The sequence below is a fragment of the Brachyhypopomus gauderio genome, chromosome 15 (assembly GCF_052324685.1).
Source record: "Brachyhypopomus gauderio isolate BG-103 chromosome 15, BGAUD_0.2, whole genome shotgun sequence".
NCBI classification, from domain to species: domain Eukaryota; kingdom Metazoa; phylum Chordata; class Actinopteri; order Gymnotiformes; family Hypopomidae; genus Brachyhypopomus; species Brachyhypopomus gauderio.
Genome location: NC_135225.1, coordinates 17,689,832 through 17,696,771, shown reverse-complemented (window position 1 = coordinate 17,696,771; position 6,940 = coordinate 17,689,832). Strand labels below are relative to the sequence as shown.

General features: G+C 43.1%; 1 non-coding gene across 1 annotated transcript; it reads right to left on the bottom strand.

The window, feature by feature from the left end:
- Positions 1-1,560: 1,560 nt before the first annotated feature.
- On the bottom strand, positions 1,561-1,631 carry trnag-gcc (transfer RNA glycine (anticodon GCC)). Its single transcript has one exon. It is a non-coding gene; the product is annotated as a tRNA-Gly (tRNA).
- Positions 1,632-6,940: the final 5,309 nt, after the last annotated feature.

The window sequence follows — 6,940 nt, the reverse complement described above, 5'->3', positions numbered from 1 at the left end:
ATCTGCTTGTTCAGTAAAGGGAATTATTTTCGCTGTCAGGGCTGGTCGTGGGCGGGGCAAGGCTGGTCATGGGCGGGGCAGGGCTGGTCATGGGCGGGGCAGGGGTGAGGCTGGAGGAGAGGTTTGGCTGCTGAAGAGTGCAGCACACAAACGCCAGACACTACACCACTCTCAAGCTCTCAGAATTGTTACACTGCTCATACATGGAAACGAACTGTATATCACACGGTATACATATCATACATGTCATATCAAAATGGAGCCAGTACTGATTGTTTTTGCACTCATCACTACAGAAACAAGATAAAAATAAGACTTTGGAGGAAGAATTGATCATTGAATTGACCATTGAGTTGGTTGTGGTGATCTGTTCTTCAAAGAGCTGGAGGTAAACAGAGCATTAAAATACATAAATGAACTGTTCAAAAAAACAATGGCTGCTTTCTTAATCAATAGAACAATAGCAAAAAAAGTTGTGCAAACTGAAAGCTTGGTTTAAAGCAAAATACAAATACGTATGCCTGTACATACATAATACATTCATGCTTATTGAATTTTATGGAATAAATAAAGCTATTCATGAAGTGAATATAAGCTTTGAAGCTGTTCTGTTCTACAACTAATAATTTCTATTAAGATAAGCCATTTTATTTGCATCATTCCACTGTTGTTGACTTTTAATCTTAAAACCAGAGAGGGGGGTGCTACGGCCAAAATGTCAGTCAGTAAGTCATTCAGTCAGCCAGTCAGCCTCTCTCCCTCACTCACTCTCTTGGTAATATTTTTTATACATATTTATACGTTTTATACGTATTTTTATACGCAAGATGAATGGTGGAATATTCCATTAAGTTGTCATAGAACACTCGGCCCCGATCTCAAAGGCACTAATCACTCCTAAGTGAAATACCAGTGATTTGAAAAGACATACCCAGGAACAGAATTACAGGTCCAGAGCTGAAAACCTCTTTATATCCTGCATAGAGAGTAGAAAAATGAAGCAGGCCAGGAGGAATAAAGCTGTGGTTGTTTGTTTGTCGTTTGTAGTTATTGTTTCACACTTGGAAACACACTGTGACCTACATTGATCTGTTCTTCAAGGTTATGAATACAGACATTTCATCTCAACAGACTGACACTGTGTGTGTGTGTGTGTGTGTGTGTGTGTGTGTGTGTGTGTGTGTGTGTGTGTGTGTGTGTGTGTGTGTGTGTGTGTGTGTGTTGAAGGAAAAAATTATGTACAATTCTACATCATTATAGTTAGTTTTGAGCTCCTAATATTTGAGTCTCACACAACCTAAAGATTATTATATTAATGAGCACATGATCTAATTTCATGTTTGTGTTAGTTTCACATCTAACAATAACATGAATAAATATATAATGTTTCTGACATTCTCTTCTGTTGGCTAAGCTATGCTAACCTTTACATACAAATGAGAGGCACGTTTGTTTTGCAATCGGCAATAAAAAAATACTCCATCTGCTTTTAAAAGGAATCTAAGCTTTTTTGAAACGGGGCCAAAACCTTTTGTGCATGGCTGGACGATAAAAACAGCTTGCATTGGCCGGGAATCGAACCCGGGCCTCCCGCGTGGCAGGCGAGAATTCTACCACTGAACCACCAATGCTCGGCGTGACCTCCTCGTGACCCCTCTGCCTGTGAGGAAATATGAGTGAGTCGTTTGAAAAGAAGAAAACTTTTCTTCTTTAGTAATCTGTTCTTCTAACGGTATTTATACTACTAGAACATCTACATGACTACGGTATGTAGGAACATCCTATTAAATATCTAATACAAAAGACTAAATTCTTGATTCTCTTCCTCTCGTGTTCTCTAACACTTTCCCGAATAGTAAAACAGAACATACCAAACTGATATTACATTTTAAAGCTTTTACTTCCAGCTGCATTTGGTAAATTACACAAATGTACGACGGTTTTAATGCGGTGAGCGCGTTTACCCTCGCTTTGGCTGGTGCACATCGCTGGTACTTCTCACAGAGGTTCACGTTTTGACATATCCAGCGCCGGGCGCGCGAAAGCTCGCAGAGCGGCAACATCGCGCCGCTGAACCGTGCACACCACGGCCGAACCGTGCACACCACGGCCGCGCGCTGCAACTTGGGGTGGGGCGGGGCATTCACGTGCAAAAGAGAAATCAGACCTAAGCTCGTGCTTGTGCGCTCGGGCATAAATAGGGTTTTTGTGGTTTAAATGCAGAAGCATGCTGAATAGGATGCGGAGTATCTCAGTATCAGACCATATCTATATAATCCGATGCAATGGGCTAACAAATTAAGGCATATCTTACTTTGGGAAGAGTAAACACAAGTTTATGTTTTTTTTTCTAGCTAGTTATTGTTTGTTATTGTTGTTCAGTACACTCTCTGTCTTTTCAGCACATAAATGTTCATGCACACACACCCACGTGGACATAATTAAAGTATTTTCTAGCAAATCACAGACTGCTTTCCACCACTCATGCGACCCTCTGCTGTCAGGCGTAATTATGTCTTCCCACATCCGCATCTGGCATTCGGAGACCAAGGGCTGAGGTGACCGATGCCCCCGCCTGACGTCTGATTAGAATTCTGAAGAAGCCAAGCTGTGACTACGAGCGGAGACTGCGAGAGCTGCACGTCCTCTGTGGCCCACCCCGCTAAACAAAGAGGAAAGAAAAAGACGAGCAGAAAGAGAAATAAGGAGAGAGAGAGTGAATGAAAGAGAGAGAGAGAGATGATACACTGATTATACTGTAAAGCAGTATACACAGAGGGCAGTGGGGTTAGTAGTGCAGCTGGTTGTTGCATCCGCAGTGCTGGACTCCGACTGCTAGCACTCGTTAAATGGTTTGGCCTCAGTGTTTAAGCAGTTGGGTGGTTGTATCAGGTGTATCTGATTGGGTGTGTGGCGGAGGGTGAAGAGGAGATGGACACAGCGCAGTGGGAGACAGTGTGTCTGCAACCCAAACTCAAGGTGAGTGAGGACAGACAAGGGCCTGCTGAGGACAGACGGCACCAGAACGAGGGAGGGACAGGAAAGGACAGGGGGACACACGCTTAGCCATGCCGACACAACCTGATTAATTCCAGGTCCTTCTTGGAAACAGAGAGAGAGAGAGAATTAGCTTTTTGACTATTTAAAAAAGTGTACTTCAAGAGAGACTGTCAAGTCAAAAAATAAATTTTACTATCAAGGGCAGGACAGTTTTAGTGTCATCATAGCGACATCTCCGGACACAAAGTGTGTCTCATGTAAGTCTGCATTATGTTTGAGATGATCTCAGCAAACGGCTGTTTATTTCACAACAGGCGCCGAAGTCAGGAGTCACCCACAGCTATCCATCACGATGACAGTGAAGATCACATCTCTGTGCTTGTACAGAAGGACACTGTGAGTGACACACGACGGATGGTGCCTCGGGCCAAGTCTCCTAATAAATAAATAAATACGGGCAGTGAAAGCAGTACAAACACACACTCACTAACACACGCAAGCACATTCATACACACATGTGCATGAGTACACACGGACATGTGCGTACACACTCACTCACACAATCATTGCTGCCACGCCACTCAGCTCCGGGGAGATGCCCTTGTCTCGTCCCGAGAACCAAGAGGTGTGAGATTGGTCACGAGTGCCAGCAACACTTTGAAGATCAGCGCTACCTGGTTAAGCGGCCTCTAAAGCAGGAGGCACCTTCCGGAATAATCTACCTGTGATGATAACAGCAGTCACCTGCTCACCGCTGATAGCGCTTTGCTCTTAGCACAGGACAGAACCACGAACAGACCACTGAAGTCCACAGACACACAGGCTAGATCCCCAGATACAATGTCTTTATATTCATAAATCAACTATCTGAGCCTTGTTTATGTACACAAATCCCTGTTTATTTGCATTAAGCCAGCAGAAGGTTTGACGAGGCCAGGTTTTAAAGAGACGGCTCAATCATAACATGTCACCTGGGTCAGTCCACTAATTAATTCTGCCGGGTGGATAGTGAGCTTAAAAACCAGGCAGCGAGAACAAAGTCCTGAGAGGGACTCTTATGTTCTGATATGTGCTCTACAACCTACTGGAGAAACTCCATTTAACTGCTGGCACTTTACAATTTTTTAGGTCAAACAGTGGTCTCCTGTGATGACAGAACTCTTTTGAAGATCAGGGTCCTGTTAAGAATGCTAAATTATTTTTTTCAGTTTTCAGTTTCTACAACTAAGATGACTCAAGCATATGTTAAGCTGTCGCCATCATTTCAGTCTGGATTAGCTGTCTTGAGGTATGGAACATTTACGCTAAGGTGAAATATAGCTTAAGATGCACTTTACGTTTTAACCACATCAAAACATAACTAGCAAACTAGCAATTGCTGAGAAGGCTAAAAATATATGTTGTTGCCTGTGTGTTGTCTTCCTCTGGTCTACAGTATTATACCCACTTTAAATCACATGTAAACAATTGTACATCCATTTTCACTGGAACTAACAAGATTCTCTAGGCTGTGTAATTCCTCACAGGCTTCTCAGGAACAACGGACTTGTGATCCCCCCTGTCAGCCTACATGGCTGTGTACAGCACTTTTAATTAATCAGAGCATCACGAATCTATTCACAAATGGCTTCCATCCCTTATACATACTGTATTACAGGAAATCTTGTCAAGTTAACGGCATTAACCGACAGTGGTTGTCAAAAGCACCTATTAACATTCAGTCTTCACCACTACCAACAGCAGGACCAGAAACACAAACACTTGAAGAGGTTTGGCTGAGTCTATCGTAACGTAGACAACAGGGTTCTGTTGAATTTTCCCTCCAACACACAAATCATGAATTGAGCTGATGTACCACAATATTCAGGTCCTAGTTCACTAACTGTCCCTTTGCTTGTGTTCTGCTGGCTCTATTGTATTGTCAGTACTATATTAGCAGTACTATTTTAGTATTAGTAGAAATATAATAAGGGTTATTCATGCTATTCATGCTATATTCATGTTATTCAACATAATATAACGTTTTTGTTCTCCGTCAGTCTGTCTGATGGTAGTTAATATTACAATTCAATGTTTTGTGCAGTTCTTAGGAAGGAATTATGCAAAGAAAATGTTTTTTTTTTTCTGTATGAAGTTAACCGCCTATGAAAATGTATTTAAGAACTGCACATAGAACGGGGTACTTATAATTATGTTTTAAGCAGACATAATCTACACTGGTTTTAATTAGATCAAAGGATTTTTTGCAAACCTAACAAACCACATTCCACATGTATCTGCTTTAAACGGTAAGTTTATCATTATGTGTCTTATTTTTTATTTCTGTCTCCCTAAAAGCCCATGAAACTCTTTCCTTCTAAGCTCCTGTCTCTGATACAAATTCCATCCTGTGTGCCATAAACAGACCAAAGGAAATGTCATTCAGTGCAACTGTCACACTGTGGAATCCTGTACTAAAATCATGACAGGTTACATATTTCTTGGAGTAATACTTTCTTTTATTCTAGTTATTTACCTTTGCCCAGAGGTGTATAAGTGATATGTGTTATGTGTAAAGGTCCTCATTTTTGAACATCCAGATGATTTCATTCATTCTATCTCAGATAATAAGCAAATGCAGGAGGGTATTAGCAAAACCCTGGTATGGACTATTAGTGTCCTGAGTCTGGACTATCAGTGTCCTGAGTCTGGACTATTAGTGTCCTGAGTCTGGACTATTAGTGTCCTGAGTCTGGACTATTAGTGTCCTGAGTCTGGACTATTAGTGTCCTGAGTCTGGACTATCAGTGTCTAGTTTTGCCAAATCTTCTGCAGTCACCAAGACCTGGAATGGAACACATCAACCCCCCTCCATTGAAAGCTATGTAACAGTTAACACAGGGCAAAAGGGGGGGGATGGGGGGGGGGGGGGGGGTGGGGGGCGAAAGGGGGCGTCGCCGGCCCTGAGTTAACAACTCACTTTTAAAATTCTTTCTGTCTGTGTTTACTACATGGCATTGTTTTATGTGTATTGTTAAATAAGTTTTATGTGGAATTTAACATATCCTGCATCCATCACAGGACCTGAAATCTAGCAGTCAAGGAGCAAAGGAGAATTGGCATTCTGACAATCATGGACGTAATCACTGACTTTTTTTTTTCAAAAGCCAGTTTTGGTCCCCCCCAGTTTTTACAGTTAAAACCAAATATTTAAATAGCAACGAAGCCATGTCCCCCCCACTTTTTAACGGTTAAAAAAATCTAGCGCTAGGCAGTGGTGGATGGGGGGGGGGGGGGGGGGGGGTGTATGGTCACTAAATGACTCGTGTGCTAGGCGCCATCCTGCAGCAATTATAGTTTATTTTCTTTAATTTTCATACGGAAAACTGTATTCTGAGCTTGTGATTAGGTGGGCCCAGCTGCCAATCAGGGTGAGGCCCGCCCGTAGATCCGCCCCTGGCACTAGGACCATGCAGAAAACGACCGCTCCGAGGGGGTGGGGGGGGGGGGGTGGTGGGGGGGGGGGGGTGGTGGGGGGGTGGTGTTGCTCCGGTAACACTTTACGCTCTCCACCCCCACCCCCCCCCTCCGTCAACAATTTTCGCCCCCCCCCCCCATCACCCACCCCCCCCCGGCAACAATTTTCATTCGCCACCCCGTCAACAAAATTTGTGTGTCCCCCCCACCTATGAAATCAAAATTACGTCTGACAATGCCAAAAGTCTCTTCTGCAAATCAGTCTTGGTGAAGACTTGGAGGCTGTGACAGGTCTGTGTGATTAATGATTCCTTTGGTCTGTGAGAAATCTGCTGTTCCATGTCTGATCCCCATCAGAAGAACCCGTCAGTGGGATGGCTTTCATTCCCACCAGGCATTGTACTGGGAATTAGACATCCACAGGATCCTAATTAATAAGGGTAATTTATAATGATAACATTGAGCAGCACCAGGGCGGAGCTAG